The sequence below is a fragment of the Vicugna pacos genome, chromosome 11 (assembly GCF_048564905.1).
Source record: "Vicugna pacos chromosome 11, VicPac4, whole genome shotgun sequence".
Taxonomy (NCBI): Eukaryota; Metazoa; Chordata; class Mammalia; order Artiodactyla; family Camelidae; genus Vicugna; species Vicugna pacos.
The window spans coordinates 67,062,421-67,088,344 of NC_132997.1; the positions used below are offsets into that span (position 1 = coordinate 67,062,421).

The window sequence follows — 25,924 nt, forward strand, 5'->3', positions numbered from 1 at the left end:
GCGACCCAGCTGCCTACAGAGATGCCCTTGGAAACGGTCTAACTCTTGGGGTCAGTGCTAACGAAGAACTTAGGGCCCAGGCCGGGCCGGAAGCCAAGGCGAGGCCCGGGACGCCCTTGGAGGTTAATCCGCTGGATACCAAGGACTGGAGGAGGCTGGGGGAGGCTGGGGGGCGGCACTGAGGTGCGGCGTGGGAGGACAGCGAGGTGACCTTTCCTGCTCGGCTTCCCAGATCCTTCGCCGGTCCCTAAAGGAGGTCAGCGGGATCCTTCGCCGATCCCACGAAGCCCCGTGGGAACCTGCTACTCACCCCTAAGGCAGGAACAGCGGCCGCAGGAGCCCTCAGCCAGCCTCACACAGGAAGGAAACGCTGCCTGGGAAAGAACGCTTCCGGTGGGAGCAGCGACCCGCCCCCTCGCACTGAGCATGCGCGACCCGCGGCCGAAGGCCTGGAGCCGCCAGGTTTCCGGTTTTTGGAGGTGGTCGAGGGAGGGAGAGCGAGGTCGCGCACCGGACTCTTAACCTTCTCTCTGCCGGGCTCAGACTTTCTGCGAAGCGGGTGTGTCTACCTGCCACTTTCCCCAAGCCTCTGAGTTTAGCTACTGAGTCTTAGACATGGAAATGGGTCAGGCGCTTGTCACATGAAGTCCGCCCTGCTCGCGGGCTCCCGGTGCAATACTGAGAAAGCCGGGAACCTTGGGAGTGCAAAGAAATGCTCTCAGTTCCCTGCAAATTTCTTACCTGACTGCTGCTTGATCCTTAGTTCTGCCCCTCATCTTTTTCTTCGCCCCGCCTCATTGTGTAAACTCGCACGCTACTTGCTGTTCAGTCCTTTAGCCAAAGTACTGACGCGCATGGCCACCGCCTACCCCTCACCATCTGTCTTTCAGTTTTTAGGGTGGGCTCACCTTCCTCCCTCATATCTGCGCGGACAAACAGCTGGGGGTGGCGCCTACATATCTTTTTGCGAAACGGCTGTGCCGCCCACCCAGGTTGGCCTGATAGTCGGGACAAATAGGGCATCTGATAACAGGTTTTGCATTTCGGTGACTTCCCTTATTCTTTTACCCCTTCCCCTTTCCAGAATGAGAGACGTGGCACAAGAGGTCCCCAGAGAGAAAACCTGGAAGCCAGCGCCTCCTTAACACAGACTGCTAGGGGAAGAGACGACATTAGACGCTGTCCCCAGATAGAAGCATCACTTCCTATAGAGGCGGTGAGACTAAGAAGTAATGCGACAATTCCTCTTACTCCGCTCCTCGGGAAGGCAGTTTGTGCCTCTCTGCCTTAGGCATTATCCTTGATAGCTAAAATTCTGCAGCTTGATTGTTGACGTTAGCAAATGCTGCCCTTGTTTCAGGCTTGTGATTCTGTAGTGAAGATGATAGCTACAGTTTACTCAATGTCTACTAGGTGTCAGACAATATGTTTCTATGTGCTTCATATCCATAATCTAAATAAATCCCCCCAAACAATCCTCTAAAATAGCCATTATTTTCCTTTTATTTATCATTTATAGATGAGCAAATTTTAAAGCTTAGCAAGATAAACTTTTCTAAACTCATGCACCTAACAAGTGGCAAAATTTCATTGGAACCTAGATTTCATTCAAACCCTACACTTTACATTCTCTATTTGAAGTAGTAATTTAATACCAGTTTAAAATCTAGGTGAAAGAGGTACCTTTCATTTTGTCATGAAATAACAAAACTTAAGTCTTTAAGGGGTAAGGATGGGATGACAGGAAAGCATGAATGTTTAAAAACTATGGTTTCATTGACAAAAATCAGAGTGGAATTTAATACAGTAAATGGTTCATGTTTTACATCCATGCCTTTTCATCTATATGTGTGTGTCTACAATCATAAAATAAATTCTAAAAAAAATTGGCATGAAGCTAGGTTTGGGAGTGCTAGGCTGATTATTCAGAGATGAAGATAAACCTTGGAGAACAGAATGATTATGAGACCAGGACAATATTTACAAAAAAATCCCCACAAGCCATGTGTCAGCAGTCTTGGAAGTCTTGGAAGAGAATCTCCACAGGATCACTGGATCCCTGGGATTATCCTCTATCTAAGTCATTCTTGGGATGCTTATGGAAACATGCTTTGACGAAGCTAAAAGATAGAGGCTATTGAAGGAAAGAAATATTTTAGGTTTGTAGCCCACTAGGATAAACACATCCACTGGTAAGGAAAATAAGCTGAGAAATTCAACATGGTAATGTTGTTTTGGTGGGGTGGGAGGGTTGGGGGGTAATTAGGTTTCTTTATTTAAATAGAGGTGCTGGGGATTGAACCCAGGGGCTTGTACATGCTAGGCATACACTCTACCACTGAGCTATACACTCTACCATTGAGCTGTACCCTCCCCCTGTCAAGATGGTAATGGATTTCCATCATCCTCTGAGTGAAACTAGACCAGCTAAGAACTTCACTTGCCTTGATCTAAGGACCAGGGTAATCAGCCTACCCAGTTTGTCTGACATTAAGGAGGTTACTAGAACATAAGACTTTAAATGCTCAAACAGGGAAAGTCTCAGACAAGCCATGAAAATTTAGTCACTCTACCAGGGACAGCCTAAATGAATTCTAGAATCAGGTGGAGTTCTCAATATGGTTGCATCTAGTCTCAATTCAGCTGCTTAATACTTGGGATATGATTGTATAGGAAAAGTAATCGCTGGATAGAATAATCAAGACTGCCTGTAAAGTGTCTACATGACCCCAAATAAATGTTGCTACTCATTCCTTTTCCAGTGGTTTGGCTGTAAACCATATACCTACACCTATACTCTTTGGACCTAGTTTTCATTTAGCAAATCCTTCTATGTCTAGACCCTACAATATCAAATTAATTGCCTTCCCACATACCGTGTATATTCATTCCCAGCAATCACTGAATCAACTAGATTTTTCCAGAATAGAGCCGAGTGAACATATGCTTTTCATCCCAGGATAGCTTTATATAATCTCTGGCAGCACAAAACACCATATTTGGCCCACAGTAGGGGCTCAATAAATAATTCATTATGTGTAATATTAATCAGGAAATTACAGCAACAGACTTTTATAGACTTTCTGAACCTTCCCTCTGTGATTGTCAGAATGAAGATATTAAAAATAATTGTGATATTTGTTATAGAAAGGTTTTGTTTGTTTTTTAAAGACAGCTAGTGGCAGTTTCTCCCCATGGAACTGAATTTTCCTTTGTTTTTGTTAGTTAGATGGAGGTGTGGTTAATTTGCTCTGTAGCCAAGGTCAGTCAATGCTCTGGATCTTTGAAGGGGAAGGGATTCCATCGATTAGGGGTTCTAGAATTTCACTGAGTCTGTTCACTTGGACACCTAGGCAAAATTTAGATTCCTGGGTCCCAGGCTTAGAGATTCCGATTTATAGATTTTTGGCCCAGGTATTTGCATTTTTAAAACACATCTGAGGTACTTTGAATATAGGTAATTTCGGCCCACATTTTGACAAACTCTGCCCTCGTCAGTGATAATTTCAGAGGTATTTTTACAAAAATCTCTGCTGCCCCCGCCCCCAAAGCTTATCTGGTCAGCTGAACTATTAAGCCAGCTGGGATACATCAAGAAATCAAGGCAAAGAAGCCTCATGATGAGATTCAGAATAAAAGATCTTTGGAAGGAAAAACAAATCTGAACTCTTTGGACAAATAAACCCGGTAAAACCGACCCTAGTCGTTGCTCATTGGAGATAACTCACTTGATGGTGATTTAGAAAGAGCAGAACTTCAACAAATAGATGAATTTATATAGCGGCAATTACGCCAGTCACTTGGCAACGTTGGTTCTTTTAAAAATATTTCATTGGAAAAGAATAATCTTAATTATTATTTTGACAAGTTAAATTAAATAGAATGGGTGGACAAAGAAAAGTAAAGCAAGAATATGAAGCTGTAGCTGGAGCCATGAATGCACTGAGAAGGACTAAGATTGAGTGCTTGAAGCTCCAATAGAAAGAATAAGAATCAAGGCAAAAATAATTGAAAATTAAAATTTCAACAGATTGGAAGGAGTGAAAAGATGAATTGATAGCTTCATTTTATAAAAAGCACAAAGAGCTAAAAGATGGAACAGCAAAGTTCAGAGAACATATTGTAAATCTCCTTGTCATGCTTTTATGTTTTTAAACCTTACACATAATTTAAAATGAGTGTATATAGAAATGAGTATAGATGTAATTTTCTCATGTTATCAGGGTAGTGCTAATCCGCAGGCAATCTTCCATTGCTACATAATCCTTTTTCTCAAGCACTACTGCCAATTGTACATTTTTTTTCAGTTTGTGCTACCAAGAAACATTTTCTCAAACTTAGATATTTATTTTAAAATCTACATTTTTTGTTGTTTAGCTTTAATACAGTACTGAAAATACATTGTTCATGTGATACTCTCTGTGGAATGTGAGGACTGATCAAAACGGAATTGCTTGGGAACATGTTTAACCTTACTGTAGCCTCATTAGCAAGAGTTTTAAGGCATAAATGAAAGAGTAATCCCTCTAGGATTTATTTGGGACCTTCATAAATGCCTTTCCATATGATTTTTAAATGGGAGGGGAGATAGGAGGGATTGGATAAGGAGAACGCAGATATGAATTTACCAGGCAAAATAGAAGAAACAGTAGTTGAGACATTAATTCTCAGTTCCTGTAACAGCAGATTGATAGATGAAGCATAAAACAAGACCAGATGCTGCGGTTTCCAGGATGCACTTGGCTTCCCATCCTTTCTAACCTGGAGCATTTTTTTTTTTTTTTTTTTTTTTTTTTTGCTGTAAGTAGGTCACTTGCTTGCTCTCATTTACCTGATTCTAGGAAAATGCCCTTGAAAGTATTTAGAAAATAATACTTTTTGTTAAGCTAGTGCTTAACATTTTAAAAGTTAAGATTGCATAAAACCTCCCCCACCCCACTTCTCTATCAAAATAACTTGTAACCTTGAAGCATAAATAAAACTAAAATGGACAAGGAGAATTCAAAATCTTTTATTTTCTAAGCACAAGTACATTAAAATCTGTGTCCATAGCACTGGCATAGTGTTCAGCTCACAGAATTATAATTGGGGTTTAAGTTTCTGTATTCTCCTGTTAGCTGTGAACTTCTTGAGAAAAGAGAATACCTAGGACATAGGAGGGGCTTAACAAATGTTTTAATTAACTGTTTCCCCCCTTCTGACATATCTAAAGGGGCTTTTCAGGTACCATTCTAATAGATTTAAAGTGACAAGAGGGGGAAAAAGAGGAAGGAAAGTCTAATGGCCCAAAGACAGGGCATGTGCAATTAAACCATTCTACTGACCATAATTATATTATTGTTCTGTCATGACAGGTTGTTCCTGATGTGTCCACCAGAGGCCAGTCCCAGCAGGATGAGTCTTAGAATCCATAGGGTTTAAGAACATGAACATTGCAGCCCAACAGACTTGGTTTTGGATGTAAGATGTGTTATTTACTAGCTCTGTGACTTTGGGCAAGTTATTAAGCTCTCTAAGCCTCAAGTTCCTCATCTTTAATAGAAGGATAATAACAGTACATCCAACATGGAGTTGTGTTGAGAATTAAATGAGACAGTGCATGGAAAGTGCTGAGCTCTATGCCTGGCACTTAGCAAGTGCTCAAGAAACATATCATTGTAATACCACAGATGATATTTTCATTATATTGTTAAGTGATAGTCTCCCATTTCCAGAAACCTGTGAGGACAAAGATTCCTTCATATTGCCCTAGTGTTTGCATGAGGACTTAACCTCTCAAGTTTTCAACCATGGTGTCTTGTCTGGGAATGTTTATCTTCTCTGACTTGTGAGGAGTCCATGCCCCTGTCTCTTTGATCTCTTAGCTCTCTCCTGCTCAGCTTTTTCTTTCTTTCTTTCTTTCTTTCTTTCTTTCTTTCTTTCTTTCTTTCTTTCTTTCTTTCTTTCTTTCTTTTTTAACACTCTTTTTTTTTTTGGTGAGGAAGGAGATAATTAGGTTTGTTTGTTTGTTATTTGTTTGTTTAATGGAGCTACCAGGGATTGAATCCAAGACCTCATGCATGCTAAACATGTGCTGTACTACTGAGCTATACCCTCCCCTTTCTCCTGCTTAGTCTTAATACACCCCTCTGGCTGAGTCTTAACTGATTAGTATTCTATAAACCATTTGTGATAGTTTTATAAAACCTATCAGATTCCATCCTTAGGACCCCCAGATAATTAAGCTTCAAATATTGATCAATCCATGAAAATAACTATCTGGACATTTCTCAGTTCACTGAAGACCATCATTAATATTGGCTGTTGTTCCCATCTGTCTAAAACAGCCATTTATTGAGCTGACAGTTTTTGTTCTCATGGAGTTCTAAAGACTAAAACATTTTATGAAAATGCAAGTCCTCGTAGAATTACTGATTTTTTTTTTAGGCTAGAAGGTTATCCTTTATTTCATCCCCAGTCATTATTTGTTTAGGGAAAACTTCCTTACTTAGATTGCTGAGTGAGTTTTACACAAAAGAAAGAAATTAGTTCAATGGATGAAAATGAGATGCTGAACAGGGTTTGAGATTTTAGAGGTCAATACTTTGCATGTCTTATCATTTCTTTGCAAACTGCAACCTTTTATTACCCTTGAGGACTGTCATAACATCAGGGCTGCTATTCTTCACATAAAGTTTAATCCATTTGAGCATAACATGTTTTTTAAAAACTACTTACTCTCTGTAACTCATGGAAATACTCCTAAAATTGAGGAAGTTTTACTGAGCAAAAGAAATGATATATCCTGTTCAGAGACTGAGTGTATAGCTTCCAAAGGCAAAGGCAAAGGCAAGGACAAAACTTGATAATTTTAAAAATATTTAGGAATGAGTACCTACTTTACCTTCTTCTTTCATCTTTGAGAGGCCCAATAGTAGTGCACTAGCAAGCTAATGTTAAATTTGCTCTCCCCACCTGTTTATTGCCAGTGTTTCTGGAACCAGAAAAAAAAAGGGGGGTAAGAAAATAAAATAAAAAAGCAAAACCTGTAACTTAAGTTAGAGAAGTGCAGTAAATCAAATATACTAGGATGACCGTGCTCAAAGTCCCATTCAATTTCAAAATAGTATACCTGATAGAGTTTCACAAACCTTTCTCTTTTCTAGTCTGTCTGCTGCTTACTAGGTTTAAATACCAGAGTCATTCTGAGAGCTTTGAAGGTCCAAATAAGACCTAGAGTCAGAGGCATGCCCCACATTTATTTCTTTATGTCTTCTGAGTTCTCAGGTAAACGAGGGATCAGAAAAAAAAGGATAGTAAAGGAAAGGAGACAAAGAGTCGACTCCCCAACAGTGTTCTCTTCTCCTGTGGTATTTTGCAGAAAGCTGAAAAGATGCTAATGATTCTTAACCTGCTGAAAGCAGCATTGGAATTCTGTCTGGATGTTCTTGAACCTCTGACTAGACAGTGTCCCACCTTCCACACTCCAGTCCATCCATCATTCAACCCTACTTATGCTAGAGAAATCGGCTTTCCATAGTCTGTTATCATGTTTTCCTCTCAGACTAGTATTCAAGGAGCCTCCCCTGACCACTTCCTTGGGACCCTTGGAAGTAACCAGGAAAACAGTTTAAATGAATGGTGTCTAAAAAGCCATGAAATACAGTGGTTGTCTTGGGTTTTTTGGGGGGAGGTGAGCATAGAGGAGGGGAGAGTGAATAATATATCTTCAGTTGAGACAATCATAAGGATTTCTAGTCTATGAGCTCACATTCATAGGCCAAAACCAGAAGACAACTAAAAGTCTCTGCAGGGGGGACAATATTTTCTCTGCATTCCATGGGAAGGTGGGGTCTATGAAACTCCAATTTAAGGAACATCCCCAAATTCTGCTTCTGTGCCCAACACACAAAAGTGTTTCCAAGTACAGAGTTGTTAGGTAAGTGAAGAACAAACACAACCTCTCTTAAAATAGTTTAAAGCATGCAAGATGTAGATTATTGAGTATAGTATGTGAGAAATTCTGAATTATAACAGTACTAAATGACAGCTCTGTGATCTGTCCCATGTTAGGTAGCCTTTATGGGTGTTCTCCTCTGAAACTGAAATAGTTCTACCAACTTCATAATTCCGTGATTCTGTGATTCATTCGTTCTGACCTCAGTGGCGGAGAACTTTTAAATTTTCTCCTCCTTTGAGATCCAAAAAATGAATGCTAAATTTGAACTCTAGGTTTGGGAGTTTACTCTAAGCTATAAAGAAGTTGTGAAGATTCCTGAGAAGATTTGTGCAGTAATCCCTTGCCAACTGCTATTTTGCCAGTCATAGTTTTGTTACAATGTGGTTTTCTATTTGTTTGCCTATATTTTAAAATCTGTGATCTCCATGTATGTATATATGGTTAGGTTTAGTTCCTTGAAACCAAAAGAACTTAATTACAGTTATCCCTACCCTCATTTGCACTCCTACCTCAATCTTATGGTCAGATGGTGAAGAGAAAGGAGGTCTGCTATTCACCATCCTCTTCATAAATGATGAGTGGAACATGACAGTAGGAGGCCGGGCCTAGAAAAACCATGCCCTTCTTTTCTGGAAAGACCAGATGGCTACTAGGAATGTTGCCAAGGCTTGCAAAAGTGATACAAGTGAGAAAGCAAATACAAGAAAGCATTAAATATCAGTACAGTAAGGGCTGTGTCAAGAACTTTAAAAAAAGAAGTGTGGTTAATATAAACTCCATCTTGCACAGAAGATCATGGCTTTCAGAATATAAGCTTGTGAAGAACTAAGGGGAAAGATTCTTTTCTGCTTTATAACCAATTTTTTTTGTTTTATTCTCTTGTGAATTTCCTATCCTTGAACTTGCCAGTGAAGGTTTTATCTATCATGGCACTTTTCTGGAATGTAACCATCACCACCCCCCAGTTGTTGAGAGATTACTGTAACAAATACTGAAGACACTCACACAGATTCTCATGAATCATGATTAATTGAAAACTAGCCAAAGAGGAGGAGTAAGGAGGTGAGGACATAGATTCATTTCTACTTGTGTGTTGATATGTACCTTTATTACGAGAAAAAATATTTTACCTCTTTCTTTTTTTTTTAAATCTCATGATCTAGGAAGTACATTCAGGAGTAAGAAGCTCTGTGCCTTTTCTGCATAATCTATTTTACTGTTAATTTCATTGTCTGTTGACATACTGGTGGTATGTTAGCTTGGAGCACATCTCTCTCACAGAAGTAACAAACCAACATTAACACAGGTAAGACACATACATCTTTAACCTGCATAAAGACAGCTGCTCCAGTGTTATGGAAATAGTTCGGGAAGATCTAGGTGTATATCTAGAAAGATATAATTTCAAGGACTCACACTCTCTACACATCTCTACAATAGAATACTACTTAGCAATAAAAATTAATAAACTATTGGCATGTGCAACATCTCAGATGACTCTCAAAGGCATGCTGAGTAAAAAGAAGCCAGTCTCAAAAAGTTACATACTGTATGATTTAATTTATATGTGGCATTCTCATAAAGACAAAACTGTAGTGATGGAGATCAGATCCATGGTTGCCAGGGGTTGAGGCAGTAACTTCAAAGGGGTAACGCGAAGGAGTTTCTTAGGATGATGGAACTGTTCTATATTAGGACTGAAAAGATTATTAAAGCCATTGAATCTTTACCAAAGACAATGTGAAATTGTAGAAAGAATGTATGGTGTGGAATTAGAATGCCTGGATCAAATCACAGATTTGCCACTTAGTAGCTGTGTGTTTGGGGTAATTTATTTAACCTCTCTGAGCCTTAGTTTCCTCACATACAAAATGAGGATAGGGACTACATTATACAGTTGGTGAAAGGATTGAAGGTAATGTTTGTAAAGGACCTCGAACAGACATAAGAAGCATTTGGTAAGCGATTGTGGTTCTTGTGATCATAACTGTCCCAACTGGTCATAAAGCTTATTTGAACACTCTTGGTAACATGGAATTCACTGACTGTTTAGGTAGCCCGTCTCATGTTTGGAGTACTCTTCAGTGTTTGTTCTTCCTTTAACTGAGCCTAAATCTTTTCCCATAGAACTTCTCCTGCGGTTTTCATTTCTGCCAGTGTGGCTGCACAGATTAAGGGTATAAAATCAATTAAGCATGTAATCTAGAAAGGAATATATTCTTTAAGAGTGATATAACCAGTGTGGGTACTCTAGATTTATCAGCACAACTTTGGATCAAACTAGCTTCCTTTTCCTCGAACCCACTCTTTTGATACCTGTTGAATTTACCGTTAATTAAAGCCTGTTCATCTTCACTAGTGCTGTAGCCAGAGCTTGAGTTCTGCATGCCGTTCCTGTCACAGTTTTGAGGAAGAGACTCAAGTGCAGAACCTTACAACTAAATCTTTATCATATTAACTAATAAACTGGCAAAATTCCACTTGAGTCATACAATATAATTTGAGTATTTAATCAGATACAATGTGGCATACCTGTAAGGCCATGCAGCTGACAAATGGACAAGAACTTTGTGCCCTTTACTTAACAAATGCCGATATAGTATTTAGTATGTCCCAGGCACTGTTCTAAGTGCTTTACATATGTTAACTCATTGAATTCTCCCTCATAATAACCCTATGTGGCAAGTATTATTATTATCCTCAGATAAGGAAACTGAGGCACAGAAAGATTAAATAATTTGTCCAGGTCAAATAGCTAGTAAGTGGCAGAGCTAGAATTTGAACCAGGATGTCTAATTCCAGAGCCTGTGTGCATACTTATTATGCCCTGTTCCCAGATTTGTCAAAATTAAAAACAATTCTGTTACATAGATTATTAGGACTCATTAAAAGCAAGAAAACCATGGTAAATTAACACTGCTGGGTTTACAGTCTCTAAACTTCATGAAAGCTCTATTGGTACCTTTGGAGTGCTATGAGTTTGATTCATGAGAATACACAATGTTGACTGGAAGCAATAACTAGCTCCATTCTAAGTAGGAGTGGGTTTTAATGGTTCATTTTACATTTCAACTGTACAATTGAGAAAGAATGGATGAATGCCTCTGAATTTTGATCTCCTCATATGTATGTCTTCTGATAAAAATTAGTTTCAAATGTTGACCAACAATACATCATGTTATAGTTTTATTTTAAATCAACATACTGTAAAATTGTGTGTACGTATGTGCATGTGTGTACAGTTCTATGAACTTAATACAATAGATTTATATAACCACTGCTATAATCAAGATATATAACAGTTCCATCATCCTAAGAAACTCCTTCACGTTACCCCTTTGAAGTTACTGCCTCATCCCCTGGCAACCATGGATCTGATCTCCATCACTACAGTTTTGTCTTTATGAGAATGCCACATATAAATTAAATCATACAGTATGTAACTTTTTGAGACTGGCTTCTTTTACTCAGCATGCCTTTGAGAGTCATCTGAGATGTTGCACATGCCAATAGTTTATTAATTTTTATTGCTAAGTAGTATTCTATTGTAGAGATGTACCACAGTTTGTCCATTCATTTGTTAAAGGACATTTAAGTTATTTCCAGTTTTTGGTCATTATGAATAGAGCTACTATAAACATTTGTGTGTAAGGTTTTTGAATGAACAGAAGTTTTTATTTCCTTTGAGTAAATACTCAGGAGGAGAATTGCCAGATCATATGAGGAGTATTTTTTAACTTTCTGAGAAACTATCAGACTATTTTCCACAGTGACTGTACCATTTTGCGTTTCCATGAGAATGTATGAGCATTCCATTTGTTCTGCATCCTCACCAGACCTTGATATTATCAAGTTCTTTGCTAGCTAATTTCAGCATCTATGGCATCTCAGCATTGGCCTCTTAACTCTCTTATCCCATGTAAGTTTTGATTTCCCTAGTTATTTGTGCACTGAATAATTTTTAATTGTCTTCCAGACATTTAAAGTATAAGTCTCTGGGTTTTATTTAAATCCTATGGAGAATATTGATGATGGTGATGATGATTTTTAGCAAGCAATAGAGCTGGTTGTGTTCAGGTCACAAATTTCAACTAGCCCTCTGTAGATCGTGTTTTCAATGTCAATTTTGTTTTCAAAACATTTGCAGTACGATTTGGATCTATCTCTGTGGGCACCGCACTCAGTGATCAGTCTGGGACATGTGCAGTGGTATATCCTTCAGTCTCAAAGTCTTTGGTATGTTGTTTAGGGTCCGATGCCCCCTTGTGTAGCTTGAGGGTGAGGGTAGACGTTTATAATCAACATTGTTACTTTCCTGAGACCCTCTCTCTCCATGATCTCTGGTACCGTCTGGTTCCCTAGACTTCCTCTTTCAGTCCTACAGTCAGAATGCTAGTTCTTTAGTGATCCTGCTCTGTTGCATACTCTCTGGGACTATACCATGTCCAGGGTCAATTAGTATATGGACAGAGAAGAAAAAAAGCAACTGGCATTCTGCCCATTCTCCTGAGACCACAGCTTCTCCATAGAGAAAGTTTCCCCCCTCTCAGAGATTTTGGTGTCTGGGTCCCCACTGCCATTGCAGTTGCTGCTGGGCTGGTGGGATTGCCTGGGGCCTGGGGCACTAGAGAACAGAAAAAGAACAAGAAATGGCAGATTTCTCCTATATTTTCTGAGCATTAGGAAATGCTTTTGCTGTTCTTTGAGCTGGAACTGGGAGGCTTTCCCCAAAACTAGACTGGTAGCTTTACAGATCCAATTAATTTTTTATTGTTTATATAATAAAACACACCTCAAATATATATTGATAATTTTGACATGTTTATGCCTTGGATGAATACACTGCTTAATTGTTTGGTCCCTAGTCTCCTTGACTAAATTTTCTTAATGTTTTACTGTAAATAATCTCAAGGCTAAGTGACCTAGGTCCTATTTGGGCCAATTTTTATGTCTTTGAGACACTTACCTCAAGGACATATAGTTAGAAGCCCAAAGTCCATTTCTTTCACTTACAACACAGTCAAATATAAGAAAAGAGAGTAGTGCTGAGTAAATATATGTAATTGAGCAGTAGAAGATAAAGGAGTTTTCTTATTTTTTTCAGATGATAGTTTTAAATAAATTCATATAGAAAAATAAAGAAAACATTAATAATTCCTGACCATCAAATGTGAAGGACGAGCCCTCATAATTGGAGTGGAACTAGGCTAGAACCAGGCTATTGTCTCAAGTGGGCTGAAGACTCTAGAGCAGATCCGTGAGCTTTGGTACCTAAGGCAATTTCATGTTATGCTCTATTGCTCTCCAACAGATGGACTTCTTTCTTTTCTTTTTGTCCCCTACTAATCTTTTCTATCTCATCTGTCCCCTTTTCTTTTTCCCTTCTTCACAATTTTTTTTCATTTGTGATCTTGGTTAATCAGTGGAGCAGAATTTAAAGAGGCAGCTGATCCTTAAGGGGAGTGCCTTTTCTTTATCCATCTCCATTTCCCATCTTTTCCTGGTACTCTTGCTTTGTCCCCATTCCTATTCTGCCTTTCCATATTGTCCTTCTCCCCAGGGCCCTGCTTTAGCTCTGCCACTGTTGGCCAGAAGACAAGGCTTAACTCTGCTTGGTTCACTTGAAAATAAAAAGGTTATTACTTGTTCTGGAATAAGTATGTAGTATTCACTTCCCACACTCGAGTTTTGTTAAAGCATTACATTGTTCCATACTTAGTAAGAATGATTTGTGAAATCAAACCTTGGTTGTGATTTGGCCAATCCATCTGAGACATAATTAAAGAAGAAATATTAAAATGTAATAATTTCATAAGAACTTGTTTGAAAGAGAAAAGTTAGCCTCTTGAATAAAATTAGGAGCCTACATTCTGGGGAATTTTGGTTAGCTATGCTGCAACTGAGGGAAACGTGCATTACTGTTTTGCTTTATAATTAAAAAGGCCTCATAGACCTTTTATTCCACTCTTCAGGGCACAAAATACTAACTAAGCCTGACATTTGCTCTGTTGATGTTCCCTTTGGGAAAAAAGATAGAAATAGTGGTAAAGTCCTTTCCAGATTATATCTCACACCAAAGCATAGAAAGAAAGGTTTATATAACATGATATGTAATATATGGATATTATAATCTAAGGATTATGTTCTATCCAGTGATAAGTTATATTTGTATAATTAAGTATATACTTGAAACAGTGTGTATCCTTTTAGTCATTGAGTATATAAATACTTAACTGGGTGTCTATCTAATATGTAAAAAAAAAAAAACTGCTAGGCATTATAGGAAGTACAAAGGCTTGCACAAGATTTTTTTTTTAACCACCAAGAAACTTGGGAATTGGGATAGCCGCACTGAAGCAAAGAGTGAGATGTGCTTAGGAGTTGGCAGGGCTTAAACTAGAAAGTCAAGATGAGGGTTTGATTCTAAGTGGTACTGTACCTTGTGACAACTGTGAATGAGGCTGGTTCTTGGGAAGCTGGTGCTAGTTTGCTCTTTATATAGTTCAGCTGGAACTATCATCCTAGTTTGTAGGAGATATTGTCCAGGAAGCTATCAAGATGATGGAGGAAGTGACATCTGAACCTGGAGAGAATTTTGTATGGGTGGGAAAAGGAGATTGTGTGCATTCTTGCTCATGTCACAATGTTGCACATGTGACTTAAGAGAAGAATGTGGCAGGTCAATGTGATTGGACTGTTTCATTAACATACCTGACTCGTGGGTGACTCAAAGGCACATGCAGCTTACTTAAACTCTTAACTAAAACATTTATATGACATAAGATTATAACAATAAAAGACAAAAATTACTGTTTATTGGGGACATCCTGAAGGACCCGGGGAACCCTTATTTTCTTATCTCCCATCTTGCACTGTTGATAGCTATTCGTCATTCATTTGGCATTCACTGAAGGCTTACCATGTGTCAAATAATATGCAAGTTGTCAGACGTGGCAGCAAGGAGAATACAACTGAATTAGTATAGTATCAGCACTCAATAGTGGTACCAGCTAACAAGGAGCACTTATATGGTGTTTGATATGTGCCAGGCTTGTTCTAGGTGATGTATATATCCTCCCTCAATCCTCATAACAACCCTGTGAGGTAAGTACTATTATTATTCCCATTTTATAGACGAGGACACTGGGATACAAAGAGATTAAGTAACTTGCCAAAGATCTTACAACTGTTAAGTGGCAGAGCAATATCTGAAAGCAGACAGTCTGGCTCCAGAAATGGTGCTTTTAGCCTCCATACTAAATAGCCTTTCAAGGAATTTATGATCTCAGTGTACATAGTTACCTCCCCTCTCAGGGTACGGCAGTGGGGAATGGTGTATAGGGAAGCAGAAAGTGATTCAGATTGTTTCCTGTAAACTAACACCAAGGGTGTCTGACTCAAGAAATGCTTCAGTTTGTGCTCCAAAGAAAAGAACGGAGTAACAAGAAAGTTTTAAGTGTAGCAAAATGTTGAATGTATTTACCAATGGATAGCAATCCAGTTTAATTTTATATCCAGGGCTACAACCCTGCATCTTCCTTTCACATATACATTATGAGGATTAACAATTAAAATAAATCTGATAACATTTCTCTTCTCCTTTTCTTTCTCCTCTGGTGGAGTTACTTATATAAAGCCTTCTTGTCTACGGAGGTTTGGCATGTCTGGTGAACTGATGGGAGGGGTCTGCTGGGAGAGTGCTTACAGAATACTGGAAACCTTAGGGAGAAAGTTCCTGGGGGTGGAAAATTAGAGATGATAATAAAGCCTCAGCTATTTCAGAAGAGGGATGATTTCAGTACTTGTGATACAGAAGCAGTGTAGAGTCAAACTGTAAGAAAAACATCAGGTGTATTTCTGTTGATCATGTAGACCATTTTGTAGTAGTATGTAATCAATAAATATTCATTATTATTTATATCACAGTGCTCACCCCAGGCTGTCCTTGTAGAAACATATTTACAGAGACCTGGGAGAGAAAATGTAAACATGCCTTTTTTTTTTTTTTTTTTTGGCCAAGGGTCTTCTTAACACCTTACGTATGCCCTTTAATGACCCTATACATTTCTAAATATTATCAACAAACATTAGTAATAATAAAATATTGGTAGTTATTATCATTATTACTTTTATGTCCTCATTTTCTGTTACACTAATTTTATTTTGGGGTTAGTGAGAAAATAGGATTTAATTTTCAAAATATGCAAATATTCTGTAATGAAATAAAATATGAAAAATAATATGTATAACCAAATCACTATGCTGTACACCAGAAACTATTATAACATTCTTATAGTAGCCTATAATGAAAAAGAATATATATATGTATATATATGTATGACAAAATATTCGAACATTTTAGATTTCTCTAAACAGAAAGAGAGGGATGAAATTCATATATATAGACAAGGAATTTAATTGTCATTCCTGGGCTTTATGGATTTTGCTTTCCTCAGAAATGAATTGAACTATGATTTTATTATCACAGAATTAATTTCTTGCTCATTTGCTTATCTCACCTTTGGAGATTTATTTGCTCGGTCACTAATGTTTCCTCCATTCATCTTTCCTATATGAATAAATAAATACCTTACTTCCTCTTTCCAGGCAAATAGAAATTTCAAAAAGATGATGAAGAAATTATTTTCCTTCTGATTGGTTTTTTGGCTCTTTTAGTCTCCCCTCCACTCCCAGCAAGGGGTATTCATTAAAATGCCTGAGACAAGTGTGGAGCCTTCATGACCATAACTATGATACGATCATGTTACACACCCATTCAAAGTTCTCTGCTTCAAGGCCAAGGTTTGGGTGATGTCAAATAGCCTATGAACTTTCTGCCTCCTGGACGGTTTTCTTTGTCCGGAGGATAGGAAATGAGAGAAAGATTAGCCCACTGTAATTCTGAGGATCAGATTTAACTAGGGTCTGGTAAATCTTGAGATAATTCTGTGTTGATAAATTTATCTAATTTATTCCTTTTAACTTGGTGTATAATATTCTATCATCTGAAAATCTCACATTGTATTTATCCATATTAATGGATATTTAGGTTCTTCCTCATTTTTTGCTATTTCAAATAATATTGCCATGAAAATACCCATGTATGTTTTCTTAGGCACATGTATGAAAGTTTTTCTAGAGTAGGAGGTCTTTAAACTTTTTGTTTGCTTATTCCATGGACAATTTGGAAAAACTTTTCTTCCTTAAACATTTTAGAGCTGGAATTGAAATTTTCATCATGAGTGTAAGTAGTTGCAAATGGAGTCATTTCCTTGTAAGGTAAACTTTAACATTTAAAAGTAGAATTCTTAAATGTATCCAGTGGGATATACATTCCATAGTGATCTGACATATTCACCATTATCCACCAAAACATTAACAACATGAACAAGCTTTTCTCTTACAGTTGGAAATTTTATGTCACTTCCTTTTCTCTTTGCACTTGAATTTTCTTTCCACTCCTGCCCTAGATTTTTATCTGAATGTAATATATACTATGTGTGAATATCTTTAATGATCACTCTATCATATTTCTCTGTGACAAATTTTATACATAAATTTAAATTATATTATGTTAAATTCCATTGACTATAATACTCCTAAGTATTAAAAATTATTCTGAATTATCATTAATTATGTTTAGTTGATAATTGATCAATTAGATACTTTTAAATGTTATAATTACTAAATGTAAAAAAGAAATCAATGAGGCTTAAAAAATTAGTTTGCCTATCATAAATGAATTTTACTTATTTCCATCTCAGGTAGATCAGATTTAGGAGGGAGCATATGTAGGAGTTAAAGATCTGGAATTGATCCCCTTAAAAATATCTGAGCATCTCAGTTCTCTAGTTTAAAACCACTACTCTGAGGATTATACCTGGGAATAGAATTGCTATTGTTGGAGTCTCCTAAACTGTACGACTTTCACTGAACCCACATTGTCAAGAATGTTGCTTTGCCTCTCAGGGACTTGGGAGAAGTCGCTCCGAAGGCCCTACATGTGAGTCATAGCAGTTTTCTAATTTGGGGAAAATCCATGGTCACTTTATTTAAATAACTGGTGACCAATGAGTAGTAGCCCAGTAGGATTCTATGAGACACTTAATTTTTCTATAATTTGCTTTGTGACAACCTCCGAAAGAATTTTTATTCATGATTTTCTTTCTTTAAAGGGCATCCTTAGTCTACATTAACAAAGTGGGTACAAAGACAGCACTGTAGTTGGTTTGCATTCTGTGCCCTGAAGCAGAAATGCCTTTAAGGCTTCCTTTACCCTCTGTTAATTGCAAAATAAGCAGATGTCTAGCGGAGAAGGTTATTAGAAATATTTTGTGCAATTTGGGAGAATAAGAAGTTGGGATTGCTTGACCTAGCTTCTGATAGCAAACCCAGGTCAAGGAAACTACCAGCGTAAGTATACTACCAAGATAGGTTGGTCTTAGTCAACATTCTGGTTTGCAAATTTCTGGATATAGCTGAAAAGGATAGTACATTTCAAAAATAGAATAATGGCCATTCTCAGTCAGTGACCAGTTGAATTCTACTTTAAAGACTGAGAAAACTTAATGTGCCAAATTCAATTCATAAGGAAAAGTTGACCATTAATAGGACAAATGCCTCAATATTATAAAAAAAACAGAATATGAAATGTAGACAATCCTATTGTACAGTTACAGGTTATTTTGAAAATCATTTTAAAGACATAATATTTTACAGTTAGCAAGTCCACAATAGCACATTAACAATATGACACATCTTAACTAAGGATTCTTTTGTACTTGCTTCAACAGGTGATATAGGAGGAGAGTGGTCTCCTAAGCTCTGACAGCCAATGGCCTGAGGCTGTACTGTGGGAGGCAGCCAAGACAAAGGTATTATGTCCTGGGAAATTTTCAGATAAGATTTCTGGCTCAGAGCTAGTAAATGAGAGTTTTGATTTGTTTTTCTCAGAAAATAAACAGTTTCTATCTGTTAGCTTTCTCTCAGATCCTCAGTTTCATGAAATTTATGTTAAGAATTTGGAGTATTCCCAAATTAATGTTTAAGTACCATGAGCTTTGCTTATAGACCTCCCTTTCCTTTATATTTCCTGAAATATGAAACCTGTACATCTTTTAAGAAATGCAACACATTCAAGTACAATTAACTAGCAGAAATTCACAAAAGAGAACTGTTCATCTATTGTATTTAGAATAGATAAAATTTCCCTTCAAAGTTAGTCTGACATTAGATTTTTCTATGGTATTCTTTCCGAAGTTCCTAGGAGTTAGAAAAACCTAAATCATAATGAGAGTGCCTTTAGAACTCATTTTATTAATCCTAAGACATTGTAAATAAGAAACATATAACTGGGTAGGGTCTATAACTGCTTTATTTTATTATTCAGTGGGACCATGGGATTAAATAGTGGCCTATACCATTGGGCCACTAAGGTTCAGGTTTAAAAAAATTAAATATAACGAAAGATAATACATTCATGTGGTTGAAGAAATCAAAATGCATAAAACAACAGCATCACATGCAATGTGGATTGTGGTCCTTGGAGCTGTGTCACTTGGCAGTCCTGTAAATGTCACCTTCCCACCTGGTCTCTTAGCCATATCAGTTTCTTATACATTAATAAGGAGAATCTTGGCACACAGAGGTGAGGAGGAGGAAAATGGGATAGGAAGAAAGAGAATGGCGAGAAAGAGGGCAGGAGAAAGGAGATTGGAAGGGTGGGAGGAAGATGGCATCTTAGTCTGTTCAGGGTGCTCTGACAAAATACCACAAACTGGGTGGCTTATAAACACAGAAATTTATTTCTCAGTTTTCGAGGCTGAATGTCCAAGATCAGCACACCCACGTGATCAGGTTCTGTGTCTGGCAAGGGCCTCCTTCCCAATTCATAAACAGCTATCTTCTAGATGTAACCTCACCTGGCATGGCAGAGAGGGAAGGGAGCTCTGTGGGGGCCTCTTCGGTAAGGGCAATAAATCCCATTTGCGAGGGCTCTGCCCGTAGGACCTAATCACCTCTCAAAGTCCCCTCCTGATACCCTCACCTTGGAGTTAGGTTTCAGTGTAAAAATTTGGGGTGGGACACATTCAGACCTTAGCAGAGGGGAAATACTGAGGCTTTATACAAAGGATCAGCAACTTTCTCTCAGCTCTCTCTTGCAATTGTCCTTTGTGTGTGTATATTTGTATATGAATAGACAAGGAAGAAATGGGAAGAGTAAAAAGGAGGGGGAAAAAAGACATTCTGGGGAAGGGTAGTGGTGAGCCAATGGAAATTTTTCACCCGGTGCATGTGTTGCACGAATAGGATTCTTTGTATTGCTTTTTCCTTTCATATCACTTTCATCACGTGTCAACCAAGTATATTTTATTATTCTGAGATTTAGGTTTCAGGAAAAAATTCAGAGCTAATAGGCGTAAGTATTCATGGAAGAAAGGGAAGCAGGGATGTAGGCCTCTACCATCCTCACACTAGAGACAAACTGACTTTTCTCCACTGCACACTGGCCTGATGAAATACAGGATTAAACTTGCTGTCTGCACTGACCTGCTCAGACAGCAAATAGATTTGTTAACTGATTTTTGAGCCCTGAAGATGTTACCTCTACCCATGCCTGGCAGCATTTTCATTGACTCCAACTCTTCAGCAGGTGGCAGTGTTCCCCTCTATTCCCAGAAGCTTTTGGCGTTTCCTTCCTTTCAAAAGAGCACGGTCCCTTTTCTTTTTTCAATCCAGGTATAATAGTTGCCTCCTTTCCATCCTTTCTCGTTAGATAGTCTCCCAATGATCTTAGGAACTGAAGAGGAGAAGCAAATTTGTAACATGCATCAACTCATATTTTCATGTTTGATCTTTAAGGCCCTAGTCCTCATGGTCTGATTTCAGGACTGTTATGGTGAGCATCAGTAATACTGTTTACTCACCGTCTTTCCCTATTCCAAACCCTATTTACTATCTCTTCTTAGGTAGTCTTCCTGTTGCCTTCATTCTCCTTTGTCCAGGGCTTGAAAATACCAGCAAAAGCCTTCTCCAGTGAAATTTCTCTCTGAGTAACTCATTTAGGTCTCTGTAAAAGCGAGGTTTTCTTCCCATCTTTATTCACTGAAGGATATCAGGGAATTTTCCAAACCCCAGTCCAGGATTCTCAATGAGTAGCTACATAATCTGGGCATATAAACACCTTAGACTGCAGTTTCTTCACTTGTAAAGTGGGATTGGTGAACTAAGGGATCTTTGAGATTTCTTGGATCATAAGGTAGTCTGCTACTGCTCTGAATGGTGGTGTGATTATTTCTGGAGCATATTTTCTTTAAGCAGCAAAAGTCATTCAATAGTACAAAGAGTGAAGAGTATCTAGTAGAGATAGTTGATCTAGGAGAGAGGATGCTCAGGGTAAGATACAACCTGTCTACTACACAGCACCTCTGCTAGACAGCACTTGTGGCAGATATTCTCATGTATTTCTCTTGTGCCGCAGACACCAAACAGACCTTTAGGCTTAAATGCTGGAAATTCCTTATTGATCTCATTACTTTAAAAATGAAATTAGAGTTGAGCTCTCTCCCTGGTTTATTTGATACTTCAATAATAGGTATTTGTTTATTTTTAGTCTTAATTCTCTTCGATTTAAATAACTTTTTTGCTTTATGAAAATGATAAATGATCATTGTAAATAATCTTCAAACCACATAGAAAGCAATAAATGGAAGAAGTTCTCCGTCTGAGGCCCTCCCTCCCCATCCTAACCTCAGAGATAACCAGTGTTGTCTTCTCTCTGGTTTATTCTTCCAGATATTTTCCACGTATTTATGCAAACACACACATATATATATGTGTATTATCACTCTTATTTTATTTCACTGAATTTTAATGAACCATTTTGTGAAATATATTAATCCTAGAGTAGAATGATGCATATAAAATAGATAAGTGAGCAAATGAAAAGATTATAGGATTAAGGAACAAAATGGATAATCAACTGAAAACATTCAGTTGCTAATCAAATTGTCAGCTGATAGTGGTGCTTCTTAAGTGATAGAGTCTAGGCAGAACTGATCATGGAAAACTGGCTCTTTTGAAGAGTCATTTATAAGGAAGACAGCTAGAGTCCTTGTGGTTGATGACCACTAACAGTTCTTCCATCTCTCTACAAACTAGCTGCTGCCAAGAGGTGGAGTCTTTTCCCCCTCTTTTGAATCTTGGTGGGTCTGTTACTTGCTTTGGCCAATGGAATGAGGTGAGAATGATGCTACTCCAGTTCTGGGCCTGGATCCTGACAACTTCAGTTTTTGCTTTCTTGGAAAATAATCACCATGTGAAGAAGTCTGACTACTTTGCTGAAGAGAAAGGCCTCATAGAGTCAGTGTGCCTCTCCTTCAGAAGATAAAAGAGTAAGGAGGCAAATAGGTACAGCCAGCCCCTAGCGATTCCAGCCCCTCCAGCTAAGGCATTAGACATGTGACTGAAGCCATCTTGGATCCTCCAGCCCAAGTCAAGCTACCTCAACCAACATTACATGAAGGAGGGACAAGCTGTCACCACCATCCTGTCCACATTGCAGAATGGTGAGCAAGAAAATGGTTGTTGTTGTTTGAGCTGCTACATTTATTTTAAAATACTCGTTTATTTAGAAATGAAATTCGAGATAGTGTGTTATATACAATAGATAATAGAAGTTGATGTATGAAAGCTGAGTGCTGGCATAACAAAAATCTAAAATGTGTGGCATTGACTTTGGGACCTGGCATTGGGTGGAGTTTGGAAAGGTAATGAGATAACTCTAACTCTTAAAAATTTTTTTAGTTTAGTGTTTAAAAAAATATTTTAAAACAATTTAAGCTTACAGAAAAGTTGCAATATGGTACAGAGTTCATGTATATTCTTCACCCAGTTCCCCTAGTATAAACAAAAATAAATTACATAGCCATAGAATAATTATCAAAACCAAGATATTAACATAAGGTACAGATCTTATATGAACTTTACCACTTTTTCCAGTGATGTTCTTTTTCTGTTCCAGAATCCCACATTTACATTTAATTGATATGACTCTATAGTCTGGGCAGGGATTCTTTTTTTTTTTTTAATTGAGATGTAATCAACATATAACATTATATTAGTTTCAGATATACAACATAATGATTCAATATTTGTATGCACTGCAAAATGATAAGTACAATAAATCTAGTTAACATCTGTCACCGCAAATAGTTACAAATTTTTCTTTCTTTTTTTTTGTGATGAAGACTTTTAAGATCTACTGTCTTAGCAACTTTCAGATATACCATCCAGTATTATTAACGAGAGTCACCATGCTGTACATTACATGCCCAGATTTATTTACCTGAAATTTGTACTTTTTACTCCTTTCCCCCATTCACCACCCCACAACCACCAATCTGTTCTCTGTATCTATGAGATTGTTTGTTTCTTAAAAATTATGTTTGTTTTGTTTTTTTGAATTTCACATATAAAGTGAGATCATACAGTATTTGTATTTCTCTGTCTGACTTATTTCACTTAGCATAATGCCCTCAAAGTCCATTCCTGTTGCTGCAATAGCAAAATTTCATTCTTTTTTTTTAATGGCTGAGTTTTCCATTATGTGTGTGTGTGTGTGTGTGTGTGTGTGTGTATGTATACATATATGTATATTGCATCTTCTTTATCCATTCATCCATCTATGAACATTTAGGTTGTTTCCACATCTTGGTTTTGAAAAAGAACTACTCAGTGTTTAAACAGAATGTAGAAGAAATATACAGGATCTAGGGTCTTTATAGTCAGCAAAGGGGTCTGAAATTAAGAAACGGCCTCAAGGTCTTCCTGTAGAATGTGGCCTCAAGGAAACGATTTAATCAAAACTCTGCTAAGACCTCTGAAAAATTTAAGACATTGCTTCACAGACCCTCTCGTCTAGACAAAAAGTACTTCTAAGAATCTTGAGGGTGGTCCAACAGCAGCCACCTTGACAAGGCCCAAAGTAGATAGAGGTTTGTTTTGAAAGAATTATAGATGTTGCTTTGTGGTCAAGGAGTGAACTTCAATCGGAATCATAGAAAACCCACACAACTTTAAAGATAATTTTATTGATAAAAGCACCATGAGCTTGGACTAAGGAAGGACAGTTCAAAATGAAAAAAAGCCTCTGGGCCCCCAACTTTCTGTGGGCAGGAAGAAGCTGAGAGAACTATTCAACTATACAGGGCAAGCAGTTTCTGATGGCAAAGAAAGACTGGACCAGAGAGGTCAACTGGACCCCAGAGCAGGGAGCCAGAAACAATGGTCTAGGAAACTACTCCCAGGGAGAAGAACCAGACCCTAGCCGAGAACTGGATCACCAGAGTCAGGATGACACTGCTTGGCTGGTTTTCAGAATTGCTACAGACCAATGACTGTGTGCCTTCCATTTGCTCTCTTTTTGAGCAGAAGTATCTATCGCAGTTACCCTACCTCTGCTTCAGCATTATGTGTTCTGTGTGTTATTTGTCTCTCAAGTCCACAAACCTCCAGGTGAAGAGGAGCAGCATCTGAAATGCCCCATCCATATCTGGGCCTAGTATATATTACTAGATATTGGACCTTAGAGCCAATGCTGTACAGAATGATAATTTGAGGGGAGGAAGTGAGCATATTTTGCATGTCTGTGTGTGAGGGTGTACGTGTGAACTGTTGTGGCCAGAGGGTGGATTATGATAGAATGTTTCTAAATATGACTGTCAATAATTCCTCCCATGCCAGTCACCCCTTCCAGTAAGAAATAGAGGCTCTTTCCTCTTCCCTTGGGTCTGGCTGGCCTTGTGACTTGCTTTGGCCAAGAGAATACAATTAAAATGATATTCTAGGACTTCTGAACCTTGGCTTTAAGAGGCCTTGAAGCTTCTGTTTTCTTCTTCTTGGGATCCAGTCACCGTGCAGAGATGTCTGGGCCGGACCGCTGAATGATGAGCGATCACAAGAAGGAGGGAGGCCCCCAGACATTTCAGGTACTCTATCTAAGGTGCCAGACATGTGGGAAATGTCATCTTGGACATTCCAGTCCTATCTGAACTCATAGCTGAACGCAACCACATGTCTGACCCAGCTGACATCTTGGGGGAGCTGAAGAACTCTCCAGCTGTGACCTTCCCAAATCGCAGAATTGTAAGAAAAGAAATGGTGGTTGTTCTTTTAAGCCACAATGTTTATGGTGGTTTGTTATGCAGCGATAAATAATTGAAACAGTTATCAACTGCTAGGATATTTTCTACAACTTTAGCTTAACTCAGTGGGCCATGAAGAGGTTGCAACAGTGTCAGACAAAGAAGCCAAGTTTTCAAGGAGATTAAATTCCATAAAGGCTGGACCCTATATGCCATAGTCATTGCTCTGTCCACAGGGCTTAGCACTGTACTGGCATGTAATACACTCCCAAATATTTGTTGATTGAATCATTAAGTGACTATACCATCAACATAGACAAAAAAGATACCGTAAACAGTTTTTATCATGCATTTTATCTTTCCGAAAGGTTTTTTGTTGCTTTTTGTTGACAGAAAACGTGATACCTCAGAAAGCAGAAGGATGTTCTGAAGGGAAAGATTTGTAGGAGTGTGGCAATGGTTAACCTTGACTCCTTCTCAATGTCCCTCCTATATCTAGACAAATGAGGTCTACACTGTGAAGCACCTGGTAAATGCCCCATATCTGCTGGTAACATAAAAATTATTAGTTGTTTCTGTTATTGAAGAGCTAAAGGGCAAAAAAAAAATGTGTTCCATAGGGCTGGAGTTAATATTAAGGGGACCAATATTCAATAGCCAGTGTTAGATTGGAGACTAAGATAGTAAAGCTGTCTTCTCCTGTTAGGTCTTTTCCTTTCTAGCAGTCTCTAGTCCAAGTCACAATTCCTGAATGCCACTTGGGCATAGTGAGTGCCTGGCCTACTCTGTGGTTCTCCTGGAAGTACCGAGCCCAACCTTTATTTCTCTGAGAGTAGTAATT

At 38.2% G+C, this 25,924-nt stretch overlaps 1 protein-coding gene and 1 long non-coding RNA gene across 5 annotated transcripts in view; one reads left to right on the forward strand and one right to left on the reverse strand.

The window, feature by feature from the left end:
• Positions 1–14,513, reverse strand: part of ATAD1 (ATPase family AAA domain containing 1) — a 58,084-nt gene extending 43,571 nt beyond the window's left edge. The window contains exon 1 of one of the 4 annotated variants that reach the window (XM_072971551.1): positions 14,379–14,513. The gene's annotated coding sequence lies outside the window, so the exon portion shown is untranslated. Of the gene's footprint in view, positions 1–310; positions 390–741; positions 765–14,378 lie in introns of those variants that run through there. The other 3 variants (XM_072971548.1, XM_006206640.4, XM_072971549.1) reach the window with 3 other exon arrangements.
• Positions 28–23,432, forward strand: LOC140699353 (uncharacterized). The gene is made up of 8 exons (XR_012077476.1): positions 28–122; positions 233–559; positions 1,085–1,216; positions 5,355–5,460; positions 8,849–9,001; positions 9,103–9,245; positions 18,733–18,813; positions 22,100–23,432. It is a non-coding gene; the product is annotated as an uncharacterized lncRNA (long non-coding RNA).
• The last annotated feature ends 2,492 nt before the right edge of the window (positions 23,433–25,924 follow it).